Source organism: Hippopotamus amphibius, chromosome 4 (genome assembly GCF_030028045.1).
Source record: "Hippopotamus amphibius kiboko isolate mHipAmp2 chromosome 4, mHipAmp2.hap2, whole genome shotgun sequence".
In the NCBI taxonomy this organism is placed as follows: domain Eukaryota; kingdom Metazoa; phylum Chordata; class Mammalia; order Artiodactyla; family Hippopotamidae; genus Hippopotamus; species Hippopotamus amphibius.
In genome coordinates this window covers 14330954-14350222 of record NC_080189.1, presented here as the reverse complement: position 1 = coordinate 14350222, position 19269 = coordinate 14330954, and the positions used below count along the sequence as shown (strand labels likewise).

General features: G+C 47.7%; 1 protein-coding gene across 1 annotated transcript in view; it reads right to left on the bottom strand.

The window, feature by feature from the left end:
- Window positions 1-18202, bottom strand: part of DENND2A (DENN domain containing 2A) — a 91574-nt gene extending 73372 nt beyond the window's left edge. Inside the window, exon 1 of the mRNA XM_057733641.1 lies at window positions 18083-18202. The gene's annotated coding sequence lies outside the window, so the exon portion shown is untranslated. The remainder of the gene's footprint in view (window positions 1-18082) is intronic.
- Window positions 18203-19269: the final 1067 nt, after the last annotated feature.

The window sequence follows — 19269 nt, the reverse complement described above, 5'->3', positions numbered from 1 at the left end:
GCTCCTGTCCCTCAGGCCCAGGTGTAAATGCTCCAAGATGCTGTTTCACAGATGCTCCCTTACACAGGCAGGCTTCAACAGCAAGGCCCGTTTTCACTCTAAAGAGAAGTCTCAAGACCAGGAGCATAATCTGAGTAATTTTAAGGCTTTCTGTGGGTATGAATACCCAGTTACTGACAATATTTTCTTTGAACAGCTTGATCAGTATTTTCTTGACCTACACCTGTTGGTTGTCTGACAAATGAAGCCACTGGGAATGTGTGGCTTGAGCAGCCTGAGGCTGTAGACTGGACCACACTTCGTGATATTCCTGAGGCCAGAGATAGCGCAAGATTTTTATTGTTCGCATTTTTTGTAAACCCAGGAAGGATTTTTTCACATCTGCAGAACACTCCTACATAGAGAGACATATTTGGCCACCTTACTAGGATGGAAACATATTTTTCACTTGACAATATTTGCAAATCATGTTTCCCCTCACTCACTTGCAATGTGGAAATACTTCCATATGTTGCCTTTGGGTTCACAATTTTGTAGAGGATAAAAAGCAAAAAACTACAGTTAGGTGGCCATCTTGCATATGAACACTAAACTACTGTGTCCATAAGGTTTTAGTGGTGTCAGCCCTCCCAAGTTAATGCGTGATAACTTCGAGTGGCACCTCTCTGGAAAAAGTATGTTTGCCATAAATCATAAATGTAGGAGTTATGAGAGTTATGAAATACGTTAATACTGCCAAAATCTGGTTTAAAAATCTGAATTCAGGTCAACATATTTTCTTTTAAGTAAAAAAAGTACACTTCCTTTTGTTTCTTTTAGGTATTATAGGTCACCAAACTGGGAGGAGTCAGGCTCTAACTTCTTCTAACTCCCAAACATTTAAACTTGCTCTTCCTTTTCTCTGTTCTTGGCTAGGCCTGAAGCCACTTCTTATTTCTAACCTCTGCAGAAGACAATGTCCATGTTCCTACCATTCTTTTGATGAGGAAATCAAGCCAGGGGAAGTTAAGTCACTTGCTTAAGTTCATACAACAACTCTTAAGCAGTAGAACCGGGAATGAGTCTATGTTTTGAGCCCAAGCTTGGTGCTCCTTATACAATATCACTGTGGCCTCATATTACATTATCTAATCTAGATGAGAACTAGACTCTAGCTCTTTATTTTGAGTGTTGTTCAGCTCTTCAAGATCAGCAATTGCTTTATCCTTTTAACACCATGCGGAATTTCAACAAGCACTTGCCAACTGAGTGAGCTGGGAGGGAAACAAGGTTTTTTGTGGGTCTCTCTTTTTATGGTTCTGTGATTATACATTTCTCTACTTTGGGAATCTATGCTAAAGAATAATCCTAAATATGGAAAAATGTACGCATAAATGTTCATAGCTATATTATTTATAATAGTGAAAATTACAAATAACTCAAATGTCAAGCAATATAATGGTAACATAAACTATAATACAGCTATTTGATGAAATATTATATAGCAAACTAAGTTTAAGATGACTACAATTCTATTGAGATAGAAAGTAGATTACTGGTTGCCTAGGTCAGAAGTGGGTGGGTGGGAAAAATGGGGAGTGACTGATAATGAGCATGGTGTTTCTTTCTGGAGTGATGAAAATTTCTAAACTTGATTGTGGTGATGGCTGCACAACTCTGTGAATACACTAAAAGCCATTAAACTGTACGCTTTAAATGGGTGAATTGTACTATATGTGAATTATCTCAATAAAACTGTTATTTTTAAAAAAGAAATTAAAAAGTTAAGCTTAAAAAAAGAGACTGTTGGGACTTCCCTGGCAGTCCAGGGGTTAAGACTCTGCGCTTCCACTGCAGGGGGCACAGGTTCAATCCCTGGTTTGCATGCCATGAGGCACAGCCAAAAAAAAAGAAAAAAAAAAAAAGACTATTACTAAATGGAAAAAACGCTCATGGTGTAATGTTAGCCAAAAGGAACAGGATCCAAAAGCTTGCATACAATATGAATAAAACATGTTTTTAAAGGGGGTGGGGGGAAGGAATCTATTCCTACTCAAAATCTCACACATAAGAAAATGACTGGAAGGAAATATAACAAAAGATTAACAGTAGCTGTCATCCGGTAAGAAACTCGGAATGATTTTTTTTCTGTTCTACTTATCTATATTTTCAACAACAAAAAAATAGATTTCCAAATTTTTTTGTAATAAGCATGCGTTATTATTACTATTACAAATAACAGGGTAAAATGTAAATTCTGCTGTTATCTGTGGGTGTCTGGGTCTGCCCTGTGGCGCCCCCAACAGGCCACTTGGTTGCCTTGCAGCCACAACCACAGCTGCAGGGCATCGGTTCAGCTGAGCCCATCACTCTACTACTTGTTTGGCTTTGCCACAGTATCTCTTGAACAAAAGTGTAAGTGATACTTTATTCTCATTACCTCCTTTCCCTTAGTGACCACCAAGACTTGGATCCTGGTCTCCAGTAACCAGTTCCCAGTACAGACAAATAGGCATGTAATTCATTCTTCCAACTGATAATTGTGTCTACTTCATACAGGGAACTGAGTGAAACTGGGAGAAATGTAAAATAAATCATTTACTTGCCCTCTGAGAGTTTTCATTCTCATACAGAAAATAAGATGCACATGACAAGACTGTATTCTATGCTTGGAAGTTGCTAAGAGAGTAGATCTTAAATGTTTTCACCACGCGAACAAAAAAAAAAGTTAACTATGTGAGACTATAGATGTGTTAACTAACCGTATATGGTAATCATTTCACAAAATACATGTATATCAAATCATCACGTGTGCACCTTACACTTACACAATGTTATATGTCAATTATATCTCAATAAAGCTGAGGGGAAAAAGATGCAAACAAATATAATACAAAACAATACGATAAGCAAAATGGTGACAGCAGATTCCTTTGTGGATCTGGGCTCAAAGGGTGGGCTGAATTTCCTTTGGGGTGTATGGGTGAAAGGCATAGGTGTTTGCATAATCTCAAAATGGCTAAATGCTTAAGGAAGGACAAACCACTGAATAAAAAGCAGCACTGATTCTGTAAGGAATTACAATTGATTGGCTGGATTTCCTTGCAGGAGTCAATCAAATGTGAACTAAGGCAGAATCTGAACACAGCTTGTGTAGACTTCTGAAAGCTTCTACCAAGATGTTACCAGAAGCATGGAAACCTTAAATTTTTTTATTTCAAAATAATTTCAAGTTTACAGAACAGTTGCAAAAACAGTACAGAAAACTCATATACTCTTTAAATTCGTCAAGTTTCAATATTCTCTCTCAATTAAAGAGCGTTCCAAAATGCTCTTTCGGAGCTTTAGGGACAGTGAGTGCTAAGAAGCCACTAGAAGCCTTCAGTGCTCATGAGTCTAAAAGAAAATAGAATCCTACAAAACCAGTTTGCTGAAGTAAGCAAGCACACCCAGGTCCAAAAGACAACTCAACCCCAACCCACTTCTGACCCTCCACCAGGACTTCCCAGGAGGCCGTTGAACACTTTAAAACCAGGTTACCAAACATGCAAGAAGAGCTAGGAAAACACAGAAAAACTTAAAAAGCTGGGGGACAGAGGTGACTGGCCCTACCAGATATTCAAACATACTCTAAAGCCTCCATAACTAAAACAGTATGGTACTGCCACAAGAATAAACAGACTGATAGAAGAGAAAGTCTAGACACAGACCTAAGTACTCAGAGAACTTTATATACGATCAAGGTGGCATCTTAAATCATAGGGGAAAGATGAGCTTTTTTATGAATGGTGCTGGAATAACCCAAAGATGTTCAAGTAAGATCACACTGCGAATCTGATGTGCCTGCCGTCCTGAGGATGACCTGGGTCTTTCTCAGAGCCAGAAAACCAGCTGCAGGCAAGAACCAGCTCCACAAAGGGGCTACAGCCCTGAGGGGTTGACAGTAGCCCCTGAAGGATCTAACCAGTGTCTGTCATAACCCCTGAAGAGCTCCAAATGCCCTCTGAACCTGCTGTGACTTGAACACAGTTTCAAAATTCTGATTTTCCTCCCTATGGCAGCCCTAGAGCTTATCATACATTTGTACAGCACCTGACTTCCTTCTCATACACACATTACAATATACACAAGCCCCCTCCCTCCCGCCAATTTCCAGATGTAATTCTTGTTACGCTTATTTGGAAGAGAAGATGAAGGTTCAGACACTTGCCCAGGATCACAGTGTTTAAGTAGCAGAATAGGGAATCTTATGATTTGTATCCTTCTACTCCAAATTCTGTATTTTGCCCCCAAACCTTGTCTGCTCTCTTACTACCTTCAACCAGAACCACCCAACTGACACCTCTCACAAGCTTGATGCAAGAGTCTGCTACTCAGTGATGCCAGTACCCCTTAGGACAGTAACCTGAAGGCCTGACCCCTTTTCTTCCAAGGGCAGCGAGCAGGAAATAGCTTTCATTCATAACTTTGGGGAAGACCTAAGGCTAAGGAAAGGAACACTGTTACATCCTATGATCTGTTAGGCACTGTATTAAGCACTTTACCAACATAAACTTAGAAATAACACATCGCCCAAGAGAAATGAAAACATATATCCACGTACGTTCTTGTACACTGACATTCAGAGCACATTATTCTTGATGGTCATGAAGTGGAAACAGTCCAAATGCCATCAACTGATGAACAAGCAAAATGTGGTATACCCAGACAATGAAATAATATTCAGCCTTCAAGGGAATGATGACACATGCTACAACATGGATGAGTCCTGAAGACAGTATGCTAAATGAATAGAAGCCAATCACAAATGACCACACATTGTGTAAGTTCACGTACACTGAAATGTCTGGAACAGGGATATCTATAGAGACAGCAAGTGGTTGCTTAGGGCTGAAGAGAATGGAGTGGGGGTTGGGGGTGATGGCTAAGGGGTATGGTTTTCTTCTGTGAGTGATGAAAATGTTCTAAAATTGACTGGTGATGGTTGCACAACTCTGTGAATATACTGAAAACCATTAAAGTGTACACTTTAAATGCATGAATTTTTTTGGTATGAGAATTATACTTCAGTAAAACTGTTACAGAAAAAGAAAGAAAGGAGGAAGGAAGGAAGGGAAGGAGGGAGGCAGGGACTGAGGGTGGGAGGGACGGAAAGAAAGGAAGGAGGAAGGGAGGGAGAAGGAGCCGGGGTGGGAGAGAGAGGGAGGGAGGGACAGACTAAGCCTCTGGCAGCAAGTACCAGGTACACGTTAGGAAGTTATGATAGCATCCCTGGGATTTTAAGAGACGTGTGTAGCCCCCAAACCCTCATGCTAGTACACCATCACCTCCTGCACAAGCACTATCGCTAGCAAAATAGCTAGTGAATCTGAGGAACCAGGATTCTTATGAAGACAGTGGTTAAGACAAATGAACACATAACGGTTACAGAAACATCACAGATAGTACATCTGACCGGCACTACCCAGCGCTTGCTTACCTCACAAAGCGGCCCCTTTCCTGCAAACTGCCCCTTCCCTCCTCCAGAGAGGCCACAGGGACCCGGGCAGCCATGTTTGAATGATGATCCCACCCACCTCCAGAGCGGATTGGCTCTAGCGGAGGCCTGACTCAGGTCAGGCCAATCGGATTCCGCTTCCGGGGAGTTACGTCAATCCGTGTGGCGGGAACACGGAAACATGGCGTTGTGAGGCAGCCATTTTCCACCCTGTGGACGAAGGAGCAGAGGGAGCTGGGCTGTGGGGGAGAAGAAGGATGCCAGTGGAAACAGGGCTCTGCCCTCCCTCAGTCCAGTGCGCTCTTGAGGCCAGGCTGCATTCCTGCCCACGGGTTCCACAAGATATCTTTATACCCTTGTTTGCTTAAGCAACCAAAAGAATCCCCACTAACACAGTGTCATGTTCAATCTATGTTCAACTACTTTCCCAAAACGAAAAGAGAAAGCTAGTGTGTGTGTGAGTTTTAAACATGAATCTGCACCCATAGGGCTGAGGCTGAGCCAACCGCAGCTGCGAAGGAAACCAAACCCGCATTAGGTTTGCCTTCAGCCTGGCACGGAAGGTTGCCTGTGATCTAATCATTCCTATTACACTATTGAGGGTCAAGAAGCCCCCTTCCCTTCTTGGGGAGACTCATCATGACACTGGAGGTGCTGGGAACATCTGAAGTCTTCATAGAGCCATGTCATGAGACCTAGCCTTTCTAAAAACCTGAACATCATAGTATAAGCATTAGTATAGGAAGATCTGCTGAACTCTTGGACGAAGTTAAAATAGGACATAGTATCAGAAGGTGTATAGTTTTCTTCCTTCCTTCCAAATAAAACCTCACTGAAAAAACTCTGGCCCTACATTGGAATGGACCAATGAGAGGTTACTTACTGTGGGCAAATGAACACATAAAAGAACGTAGGCCTTCTTCAGCTCTTATTTTGGATCTACAATATACAAGAAAGCAGATCTCACATCTCTCCCACACGCACTAGCAGGGACACATTTGAAGGAAAAACATTTACCAGAGGTTGCATTGTCTGGACACCAGAAGAGCTGAGTTGACAGTAGGAAAGGGATGGACGAATCCTTTTCCCATCCCTCTATTTATGGGAGTCATTTCCTTTCAGGAAATGCTGCGCCCCTTCTCCCAGGACCCTGTTGGGAATGACGCCTGCACTGGCTGACCCAGCCTTCCACATCCTCCTCCTGGCCTCGGCAGCTCTCCCCCCCGTGACCCCGTCAGTCACTGGGAACCCAGCCTGTACATGACAGTGCTTCTCAGAGTCCCCAGTCTAGTGTGGAAATTCAAAGAGGAAAGGGGGAAAAGGAAGATATATATACATAATGAAGCCAGAAAAGCCCCTGACGTGAACAGAGGAAGGGGGCAAGGGCTAGAAATGACCACACGGTGGCCCAGGGTTTTGTGACTCGCGCAGCCTGTCACCTGTCTTGGGCGGGGGAGTAGGGGTGTGTGGCAGAAGCAGGAGCAGGACCCAGGGTTCCTGTGGCCCCATCTGGGGCTCACTCACCTCCTCCACACTCCTTTCCCTTCCCCAGAAATGTACAGACTTGCGTTTCTACAGAGAAGCTATCCCAGGAGAACCTGGGTCTACTACTTACATATTCTTTTCTTCTTTTCTTTTCTGTCAACGGAGGAGCCCACCTTTTCAGAAACCCGGAGAGAATTCTGGGGTTAGCCCTGGCCACCCCAAACTGAAGTTCTTCCCTTCGCCTCTGAATGTCTCTGGACATTTTTAACTTAACTACACTTGATAGTCCTACTAGATGCGCATAACCATGTGGTATCTCTTTCATGGTTGGCTTTGTTATTTACGTGGTTTATTTAAAATTTCACATGGTTATGTTTGACACCTGAAATTAAACTGCAACAATGAATGGATGATTAACATTGATCGAACACTTACTATTTTCTGACGCCAGGGCACTGCCTGGCCATCCCCTCCACTTCCAGAGGCAGCCCTTAGGCTGCCATTTGGGGGGTTGTTTTCCCTCTGAAGGGTTCCCTCACGTTCATTTTAACCTGGCCTCACTAATTGGTAGTATTGAGGAGGGAAGGTAGGGCCCCCTGTGGGATCTGCCCTGTGTCCTGGCCTCTGGGCACCTGGAAGCCCACACCCCACCAGAAGTACCACTTGCAGGGGATGCACCTGAAGGCCACGCTTTATTTGCTTCCCGGCTCCGGCTGTGCTGCCCGCAACTCCTCACTCCCCAGCTCCTCTCCCCCTCGCCTTCCTGCCCTCCTCTTCCCTTCCTCCCCCTCAGACCCTTTCCCACCCTCTTTTGCTGGCTTCTGTTCTCTTTCTTTCCATGAGCAGAGAGTTTCCAGCCTGGCTCCAGGCCAACACATTTGGACAAAAGGCAGCAATCTTAGAGGGAGACGTCATCTCCCATCCCCTTTCCCGGGGCCAGCACTGTGGCTCCCCGAGCCCAGAGAGAGAGCAGGGGGCTGCAGCTGCTCCCGCCCTGCTCCCAGTTCTGGGAACCAGTTTGAGAGATGGCACATCGTGGGGGTTCAAAGCAAAAGCTTTGGAAGCAGACAGACCCAGATTCCAATTCCAGCTCTGCCACTTGCGTGCTGGGGACCTTGGGCAAGTGACGTCTCCAAGCCCTAGTTCTTGCCTCTGTAGAATGGTGACAGAAGCAGCGCCTGCTCTGAAAGGCTTCCACACCGTGCGTGTCCTGTAAGAAGCGCTCAACACGGCTTCTGTTATTATGAACCGAACGTAACTCTGCCAAATAATACAAGTGAAGATACAGGACTCTGTGTTATCAACATCATCATCTCCACTCATCTGCCGGGCTGCTCACCCAGCCTCCATGGTTGGCAAGTGTGGTAAAACTGTACCACCTCTCAAACATATCACTACTGTTACAATGTAATCTGTAAAAGTTGGTGTTAAAATCGGAAAAGGAGCTGACCCCTTTCTCTTCGCAGTAGAGTCAGTGCTCAGCCTCCACGCCAGATGTGAAAGGAAGGAGGGGCCCGCCCCAATCAGCACTGCCTGCTTCACCCTGACTCCCCTTCCCTCCCACCCTGTTTTCTGGCTTCTCATAAGCTGAGGCCCTGTTTCTGTTTGTTTACTATCTGTGCCTGGTGTTTTGTACTCAGAAGTTGTGCGGTGCCTGGGAATGTGCTCAGTTTGATTTAGTTAAATTTTGAGCTATGGGCAATGGTCTTTCCTTATGATTTTATTTAGTTAATCTAAGCCAGCATGGATGGATTTGAAATTAATCAGTAAGATTAATCAAGAAACTGAGCACAGTACTCTGTGTGAGGTGCTGCTGGGAAATTCACAAATATATGGAATGGTCCCTGCCCCCAGAGCTAGGGATAAAAGATGTAAACCTGGGACTTCCCTGGTGGTGCAGTGGTTAAGAATCCACCTGCTAATGCAGGGGACACAGGTTCGATGCCTGGTCCGGGAAGATCCCACATGCCACGGAGCAGCTGAGCCTGTGCACCACAACTACTGAGCCTGCGCTCTAGAGCCCTCAAGCCACAACTACTGAAGCCTGCACGCCTAAAGCCCGTGCTCCGCAACAAGAGAAGCCACTGCACTGAGAAGTCTGCGCACTGCAACGCAGAGGAGCCCCTGCTCGCCACAACTAGAGAAAGCCTGCACGCCGCAATGAAGACCCAAAGCAGCCAGAGATGAAATTAATTAATTAATTAATTTAAAAAAGATGCAAACACAATCAACCAACGGCAAGAAAAGATTACAACCGTTCAAGGCAAAAAGACAAGATCAGTCCAGGGAATGCCTGATACACATTTAACGGAAGCCACAACGTGAGAGTGGCTTGGGGACTAAATTCAAACTACAGTGGTAAATATGAAATAAATATAACTGGAGGAATTTAGAGGCAGGCAACAAGTCAGAGGAGTCACGGACTGCTTCAGAGAAGAGGTAGAATCTGGTGGCCCTCTGACTAGATTGGGTGCCCATAGTGGGGAGAGTGTTCAGGCGAGGCCAGAGCATGAGGAAAAGGGGATGCATCCTGCCCCAGACAAAACTGATGGGGAACCGCGGAGAGGAGGATGCAAGGGCTGGCGGATGAGACTTGGAGACGTTCTGGAATCATAAAGAAGAGGTAAGGTTTGTTCTCCTCGGAACATAAAGCGGAGACATGATGAAGATACATGTTCTTTTTGTATATTCAAGAGGAAATGTGTAGGGACTTCCCTGGTGGTCCAGTGGGTGAGACTCGGTGCTCCCAATGCAGGCGGCCTGGGTTCGATCCCTGGTCAGGGGACTAGATCCCACAGGCATGCCACAACTAAGAGTTTGCATGCTACAACTAAAGATTCCACATGCTGCAACTAAGACCCAGCGCAACCAAAATAAATAAATAAATATTTAAAAAATAATTTAAAAAAAATAACGTTTAAAATAGGCCTTTAAAAAAAGAGAGAGAGGAAACGTGTAGAGCAGGCAGTCAGTGGTAGAGATCTAAGAGTCTGGTGAAAGAACAACCCTGGAGGTGTAAACTAGGGATGCAGCTGAAGAGCCGGTGAGCATGGACAAGCTCTCTGAGGGAGAAAGTGAAGCCAAAGAAGAGAGTGAAGAATTGCAATGAGGGGCTGACTCTGATTTTGCCCCTGTTACCCAGCTCTTGACTCAGTTCTTTTTAATGTCTCTTCATCCGGGCCTTCCAAGTGGACAGGGAGGCCTCATGACAGAACACCTGCATTGGGCTTCTTTTTACTCCTCTGCAGTGTCTAGACCAGATCTTGGTCTCTTGTGGGTGTGGTATGAATGCTTGTTGAAAGAGAAGAAGAAAAGGAATGAGGGAAGATCTCCTTTTCCAAAGACAATTAGGACAACCCAGGTGGTGCGGTGTCTCGGGGGAGGAGGCATTATTTGAAATACTTCACAAAGGTGGGGCTCGGACACCAGCCAATTCCAATGGCCTTGCTGTTGACCCTTTAACGGCTGGATCTGATCTAGGGGGTCCTAGGATTGTGGGACATTGGAAGTGACTATTTACAGAAGACTTTCAGCGTTTCAACAAGTGGCACAGATGTGTCACCAAACCAGTTTTATATCAACTGTGACCTGGGTCAGGTGCGTTGCATACGTCAGGAAACTCAAAAACAACGAGAACAGCGAATGAGCTGTTCAATGGCTGCATCATGAGTGACGGGATAAAGTCTCCACAGATGGTTAGGGATGGAGGCCAGATCTCAGGGACGTGAGAAGGAGACTGTGGAACCGCCCTAGGGGTTCTTCCAGGTGCTCTGTCTCCCCATCCTCAAAGCAGCATTCTTCTCTTGCTCTCCAGTCAACAGGCGGCCTGAACCTGAGTTGTGTATGTACCTAGAAGCAGCCTCTGACTCTTTTCTCTCTTCCCTCTGTCCCAGGCCAAGGATCTTGGCTGCCCTGTGCTCAGGTGAAAGGATAGCTTGAAACAGGAGCCTCTCTTGACTCTGTCTCTGTCTCTCCAAGTCTCATCATTTTGGGAGGCATCAAGGAGCCTCTCCTCTCTGATGTTTTTCTATCCAGTTAGATGCATCGTTCAGCTGGGAGATAAACAGAGCACTGGTCCCTTTTTGATGTCCTGGGAGCTTGTGTATGTTTGTTGATTGTCACAAACACAGATGATGAAATGGACCAGATGTAAAGGATGTCAGGCTGCCAGGGAGTTACACTTGGGGTTGGAGGACCACACACTTCATTCCACTTCTGAACAACTCTCACCTCCAGCTCCGAGTATCAAGTGGAGACATCCCTCTGAGCCCCTAGCGAGCTAGAGACGTTGCCCTGGCAGAAGCCCAGCGCACCCGCAAGCTGCTTTGGTGGGAAGCTCCTCCATGTCTTCCCAGCCACCGACCTGACTAAGTCTATGGCTGAGAAACTGGTCCCACTCCAGCTGCAGGCGACGCAAGTTCTATGTCTCATGCTGCCCCATCTCTCCTGCCCAGCGACCGAATCTGTGTTCTATGGCTTCTCCCCAGCTAACTTCTCTCCTGACCACACAAGAGCCGTTTTGATCCTGATTTGTGGCATGATTCCACACAAATGCCTCTGCTCGGTCATCTGGGGAGGCTGAGCCTGTATTTCCCAGGGACGTGAGAAGTACAAATAAAACTAGAGAAGTGTCCTGCCTTAATGGTTCCAATTTGCTGGGGAAAGGCAGCTGCTACTTTTTACCTAGTGAGCTGTGGGGAGCAGGGACAGTGGCACCTGTCTGCTCTGACTCATTCAGTGGGAAGGAGTTGACACGCAGCACCAGGTTAGCCACCTGACGCCCTCTCCTCCTTCTCTGCACTCAGGCCTCTACTCTATGGGGGATGAGAAAGGCTGGCGGGGGGGAGAGGGATGGCACAGAATCACGTCCCTACGTCAATGCACCTGGACCAGCAGGGAGAATGGATGGGCACGTACAACCCTTCACCGGGTGGCAGTTTGCAGGAACAGTCCCAGGAGAGGCCTGCTGTATATCAATTAACGATGTATCTTTAGTGCTCCCTTTTTACTTCCCCAGTGTCCCACTTTGTAAATATGGTTACCTAGCCATTATCCACAGTGGATTTGCAGAGAACTTGGTACTAAATCAAATTTGACCCTTACTACACCTTTTCTCCTGAAAAGCAGGGAAGTATGAGGGAGAAAGAGAGAGGCACCTTGGATTATTGCCCTGGCTTGTCTCTTGGGTGTGACCCACCCCACCCATCGCAGGTTTCAGCCTCCACAATTATGTGAAATCGTGGTTATGTGAGATCAAGACTTTGGGAACCCAAAACCAGCAGCAGAGGCAATTATGGGACAATTTGTTGGGTGATGATCCATAACGTAAAAAAAATCTCTTAGAAACTCCAGTTTCAATATGTTGCCTTTTTAAATGTAACAAAACTCACAATAATAGATTGCTTCCCTGAATTACCACACTACGAATTTTAACTTTCATATTCTCTTAAATAGAAATTCATAGTAAATTCAGTGGGGAACTAGGGTGGGGATGCTTGGGTTAGGCGAGAGAGAGGTAATAATATTTTATAATTTTCTTAAGGACTGTGTATCAGAATCTTATTTTTAAAATATCCATCACTGGGCACAGATAGAGTCAACATACGTTTGGCTTTGAAATCTTTTAGCCTAGCAATTCCACTTCTGGGAATTTATCTTACAGAAATGTTGGAACAGTGCTGGAGAGTGTTTGCAGTGACTAAAGTCAGAAACAACTAATTGCTCATCAATAGATAACACGTTAAACAAACGAAATCGATCCATACAGAGGAAGACTAGGCAGCTGTTAGGAAGCAGAGGACTATGTATGTCCCACATGGAATTATTCTCACAAGATACGATTCAGTTATGAGAGCATGCTTCCATTTTTGTAACAAACAAACAAACAAAATATACCACATGTAAAGAAAAGAAGTCTAGGGGGATTTGGTATATCTACCAAACAGGGAGTGCCTCTGAGGAGGGAGTCGGTATGGGGAAAACTTTCCTTTTTCATTGTGTTCTTTCTATGTATTACTTAAATATTTTACAACAAGGATAACTTTCATAGTTTACATATAAATATATATGCGTATATAAAAGTATGTATATAAAAGTAATCTTAAAACTTTTAAGTACACTTTTTAAGAAAAAGAAAGGAAATGTGTTTGATACTCTGCTTGAACTGGTCTGACAGTCCTCCCGATAAGGCATGCAGCCCTTGGAAGGCCTGGGTACCATGGAAGAACAGTCATGGTCACAGTCATGGCTTCCTGTCCTGTCCCCACTCTCCGGCTCAATCCTGCTCTCACTTCCTTCTGAAGGGAAGCATGGAACCTCTTGGTTCTCCAATACAGAGGGAAGCTAAGCTCTTCCCTAAGCTTGCTTCGAGGGTGATACACCCCTTCCTTCCCTAAGTCTGGTGGGGTGGGGTGGGAAGGAGCCATGACTTGGCTTTTCATAGTTCAGCTAGTTGGAAAAGGGAGTCTCAGGCTCACGCCTCTTTCAGCGGACCACAGGCCAAGGATGAAAGTGTCAAAGGGAAATCAAAGAGAAAGCAATTCTGGGCTCCAGCTGGCAAAGGGCTTAACTTCTAGGCAAGCTGAGTTGGGATAAATTTTTGCCCAAATCAGACAATGATTTTAACACGAGGGTGAAAGATGGTCTGACTCTGGCTTCCCGACATACTGCTGTCTTTTGGACGTCAGATGTAGAGAACAGAGTTAATCACTCATCTCAGTTCCAGGCACTGACTTGCCTCCCATCATTAAAGGGGCAGTTGTGCCTATGAGTCCCTCTGTTTGGTGGCCAGGAAGGGGTTTCAAAGAGAGCCCAGGGTACCTGTGGCAGCTGTTTGCAAGAAGGGACCATGCATGGACACAGGAGACTGGGAGTGACAAAAGGCACAAGCAGTGGTCTTTGTCACTCATGAGTACCTGTTAGACATTACATGGACCCTGAGGAAGCAAAAAAAGGGGGCTGGATTCCAGAGATAGTGGGGGAGGCTGAGTCAGCTTCACTCACAGCCAAAGAAGCAACTGCCTGCAAGGTATATTTGAGGGCTGTTGGGAAAGCCATTGAGCCTCAAAATATTTCCCCTATTATCCTGTCAGAGTTATGAAATTCAGCTCTTAGAGATTCATTCCTTTTGATTGAGACTTTATACATGTTAAATTGCAAACTAATTCTCCCAGCTTCTTTCCAATCTAGAAGACAGAGGTCAGAGAACACATATACTTGAATATCAGGAGGGAAGTAGAAAGAATCCAGGGACTTCCCTGGTGGTCCTGTGGGTAAGACTCCCCACTCCCAATGCAGGGACCTTGGTTCGATCCCTGGCTGGGGAACAAGATCCCACATGCATGCTGCAACTAAGAGCCCTCATGCTGCAACTAAGCATCCACATGCTGTAACTAAAGATCCCTCACACTGCAACTAAGACCCAGTGCAACCTAAATACATATTTTTAAAAATTATTTTTAAAAAATGAAAAAAAAAGAATCCAAAGCTCAGATCCTCAGCACTCAAGAAAGACAGACCTATGTGGGTCCCAGGCAAAAAAGAGAAAGGTGCTGAAGCTTTTCCGTTTTGGCTAAGGTGCAGCACGGCATACAGTAGTATTAGACCAGACAGATCTAACTATAGAAGGCTTGTAATTATGTTTTTAGAATTTCTGTTCAAAACAAGTGCTTCACACACATACACACAAAACCTCACATACATGTGTCTGTTACTAGCATCTTTATCTGTATCTGTTCAAGGTGACTTTAGATCTTGATGTTGAAGGCTGACTAGCCAGTTGATTTCCTTGTGAGTAACAAGCTTCCAAATTTTAAATTCTATGGGGTCCTTGCTTTTGGAATCTGAGCTTTCTGTCCCCTGCTGTGATGAGCCCTCCAGGTGATTGTTAAAGCAGCTACTCTCAACCTTGGGACCTTTTAAAAATACTGATGCCCAGGGGCCACGCTCAGTGATTTTGATTTACTTGGTCTGGGGCAGGGCCTCGGCATCCGTTGTTTAAAAAATGCCCGCCCCTCCCCCCCCCATTTACATGTGTGTTCTAATGTGTACCCTGAGCTCAAAATGCTAAGAATTGTGATGGGGCGGGGGTGGGGTGGGGGCGGATGGAGTAGATTATCATATCTACTCAACGTTAAGTTAAGACTTCTACCGTTGGCAAAAGGTGGTTTACACTTTGGAGGGCAGATTAGAAATGCGTTGACATAGATTCTGCAGATGCACCTTTCTGCAGAAACCAGTGGGAAGGGCCTGGTGAGGAGAAGTGCAACTGAGTGTGGAACCTTACAATGTTCTTCGGCAACATTCCTCAAGCTGCAGAGCACAAGTTTCCCACCCTCCCTGACCTGAGTAGAGTGGCTCTCTGGTGTCTTGCGTCCCCCTCTTTCCTCACCCCCAGAAGTAGCCTTAACATCAGGTCTGAGGGCAGAAAGACCTGGACCACGAGGGGAAGTAGACTCGCCCAGCTGAATGGAATCCTGAAGTGTTCTTCCCATTCTGTTTCTCTTTGGTCAGGATATCTGATGCCAACATTCCCAGTACTCTGCCCTACCAGGCCTCTTCTCCAGACCAGTGTCAGCCCACCTGGCTACGGGCCATGCCAGGATGTGCCTGCCTCCCCCTTCATGGTGGGCACCCGAGGTGCCGTGCTCTCTACGTTCATTAAAGTAGTTATCACCTCTTCGTACACTTGAGAGCCTACGGGCTCCTCCATATAGGAGTCGCTGGGCCCTCACTGTCCTGCATCACAACTGCCCACAGGCCTGAGCTGGCACTCACCTACCTGCCCCCTCCCCGCCCCCCGCGACATGTAGTATATCCCCAAGTCATAACGGGAAGATGATATAGGAAGATAGTCATGCGGAATTTTATCTTCCCATCTTTTGTAACACTGACAATGAAGTTGTTGTTGCTGTTGTTTTTTAATTATTTATTCTATTTTGGCTGCTCTGGGTCTTAGTTGTGGCACACAGGATCTTCGTTGCAGCATGCGGGATCTTTTTTTTTTTTAGTTGCGGCATGCAGGCTTCATAGTTGTGGCATGCTGACTCTTAGTTGTGGCATGTGGACGTCTTAGGTGTGGCATGCATGCGGGATCTAGTTCCCCGACCAGGAGACCAGGGATCGAACCCGCGCCCCCTGCACTGGGAGCGTGGAGTCTTACCCACTGGACCACCAGGGAAGTCCTGACAATGAAGGCTTTTTTTATGTCATTCTTTAGTCTTTACACAAACTTCCACACAACAAACTCCCAGCTGAGCTCAATTCCAGGAAAAAAATCTGTCCTGAAAATGAATTTGTATGCTTTCTCTTGTCCAAAATCCAGAACTGTGTGATCTAGTGTATTTTTGTTTGTCTCTAAGCTGTCAGAAAATTTAGAGCCAAATTCGTTGTCCAAGTGTTATAATCCTCTAAATTCAGGCCATTCAAAACATCCATTCCTTTTGCTTTGCTGCGTTTTCTCCTGAGCTTTTCTGCATTTAGTTCTCATCTAAATTCTCTGACCCTGTACCCAAGTCTGTCCCCAGGTCCCGCCTCTTTATCTCTTGGCTCTTTCCATCTCACATCACCACTGCCATCATCCTGTGCATCAGTAACAGCAGCCTGGGTGCTGCAAGGTCTTGGTCTCAGCCTCCTCTGAGCCTCCACGCAGCCAGCAGAGTGAACTTTCTAGGATACAGACTGATCCCATGGCTCCTGCCTCAGCGAGATCCTCCTTCTCTCTGGGAACTACAACCATGAATTCTCCCCAGACTTTCCTGTCCTCCTCCCTCCTGCTTGGTGACTTTGCACATGCTGTTCCCTCAGCCCGAAACAACCTTCCCTGCTTTGCTTTCTTGGTGAAGGGTTTTCAGGGCTCAGCCTGGCCCTATCCGTTCCATGGGCTTCCCCTGAGCTGGGCGGTCCTGCTCTAGCACACAGCACTCACAGCCAGGCCAGATGCAGGCTGGATTTAATTTTTTGTTTGACTACTCAGGTAGGATGGTGAGTGTCTGGAAGGAAGGGAGATATCTTAGTCATCACTGTGTCCCTAACGCCTAGCATGCTGAGCTGTAGAGCTCAAGTGAATGAATGCACGACACAGCTAGAGTTCAACTCTTCTGGAAAAGAAGGACTGAAGGCCAGCCTTTTCACTGCGCTTCCTATAAAGTTAGTTTGCCCTTGACTCCCTGCAGACTTCTGCTCACCCTAGGCGGCCCACCCCAAAGACGTTCTACTCCACTCCTCTGGTGTGTCTGATACTTGATGCCACAAGCAGAAAGAATTTTCTTCTCTTTTATGTAGTAACCACCGCAGGTGTAAGAGTTGAATAACAAAATTACTTCAGAGTGCCTATTATAACTCTGGGGCCATTATGACCCTGTGTCATTTAGAACATTAGAGAAGTCTCATCCCTGAAGCACATCTTAACACCAGCTAGAAGTCCGCCTGCTTCTTTCCCAGCACCAGCTGGTTAAGACAAGTCAGTGCCCTTCCCCTGCCCCCATCTCTGCCCCTGGAGGGCAACGACCAGCTGCCCCACCCATCCCCTCAAGGCCAGGGTTCCCCCGCTGAGGTCTAGCTCTCCTCAGTGGTTTGAGTCCGTTCCCTGCGACCCTCCTAAACATCTTTACATCCCGTGTTGTGAACAGACTCCCCCTGGGCTCCATCTGCTCCCAACTCCATCCTGAGGCGAATAGTGGGAGAAATAAGATCATACCATCAACTTCACTTTCCTGTTTCTCAACACTGCAAACTCGGACCGCAGTGAGGGGGGCCTGGCTGCTCAGCCTTTCTCGATTCTTTCTCTAAACACAGACGCACGTACGCACACACACACTCGCGCGGGACCCAGCACGGCGCAGGGCGGGGGCTCTGCCCGGTTTCTGCAGGTTTCCCCGGCGCGGGCCCAACGGCCTCCCGAGTTCCCGGAAGGACGTCCGGGCAGCACTTTGCTCTAGACCCGCAGGTCGGGCTGAAGCGCCACGGTCCCCACGTCCGCACACGGCAAACCCAGCGTTCGGTCTGCAAAGAGCCACTTCCCAGCCGCGGGTTGGGGCAGCTCCGGCCGTCTCCGCTCTCCCCCCCGCCCCCCGCGCGTCCCCTCCTCGGTCCCCACCCCGGCGTCCCCCGGCCCGGCCCTACCTCCCGGCGGGCCGCGGCTCCGCGGGCTCCGAGGCGCAGCTCGGGGGCGCCCGGGCGGGCGGGGGCGGCGGGCGGCGGGGGCCCGCGGCGCCATGGCCCGCAGCCCCCCGCGCTCCTGTCCGCCGGGCCTCTCCCGGCGCCCTCCGCTCGCGTCCCCGCCGCCCGGCCGCCGCTGTGGGCAAGTGGAGGGCGGGCTCGGCCGGCGGCCCCTTCCTCTCCCCGCGGCGCGGCGGCTCTGAGCCGGGCCGCGCGCCCCGCCGCCCCCCGCCCGCCGCCGCTGCTGCTGCTCCGTGAGCTCATCCGCAGCTGGCGGGCGCCCGGCCCGTTGCCACGGCAACGCCTCTCCGAGGGCCGCGCGGACGCGAGCGGCTCCCGTAAACAGGACCTTCTGCCGGACTCTTCCCCTCGCCCTTTTTGGGGGGATGGGGTGGGGAGATGGCGGCTTAACCCTTTCTTTGCTGGAGACCACCGAGTGGCCGGCTCCGTCTCCACCCGGCCCGGGGTTTATCCGCGCAATGCGCTCAGCCGGGGACTGAGACCCTGATATAGATGCACTGGAGTGGCGGCGGCGACACTCCCTGCCCTCAATTCATTCCAGTCATTTTAGGCGTTTGTGGGGCACCTACTAGGGCTCAGGCGCAGGGCTGGGGGCTGGGGCACCCTAGGCAACGAGTCAGCCGCCACCCTTGCCCCTTGCAGCTCCAAGTCTGTCTGGGGCGCCAACACCCTGACACTGTCAGTGAAAGCCCAGGGGCCCTGAGCGCGGGGCACAAGACTCCCATACCGGGCGAGGAGGGCGGGGGGCGGGGGCCTGGCGGTCAGGAAAAGCTTCCCAGAGGAGAAATGACTTTTGGTGCCTGCTGCCCCCACTTGCGTAGGACAAAGGATCAAGGAACACAGACTGGCACGATCTAGGACTGCCAAATGAGAAGTACACGTGAAAATGCTGTGGGCAGTTGATGCTGAGGGCAGTGGGGGACCACATAAAGTTTCTGAGCAGAGGAGTTGCCTGCTGAAAGGGAGATGGAGTTGGCAGTGGTGATTTATGGGTGTGGGGGGAAGGCTCCAGGCCCATCTCTACACCCCCAGGGAAGTCATTCTTGTCTTTCGCCCAAGGCTCCTAGAAGGAGGGACCCAAAGCCTAGGCAAGGGGTGAAAAGGGAGAGAGAGGTTAGCCTACAAATTCA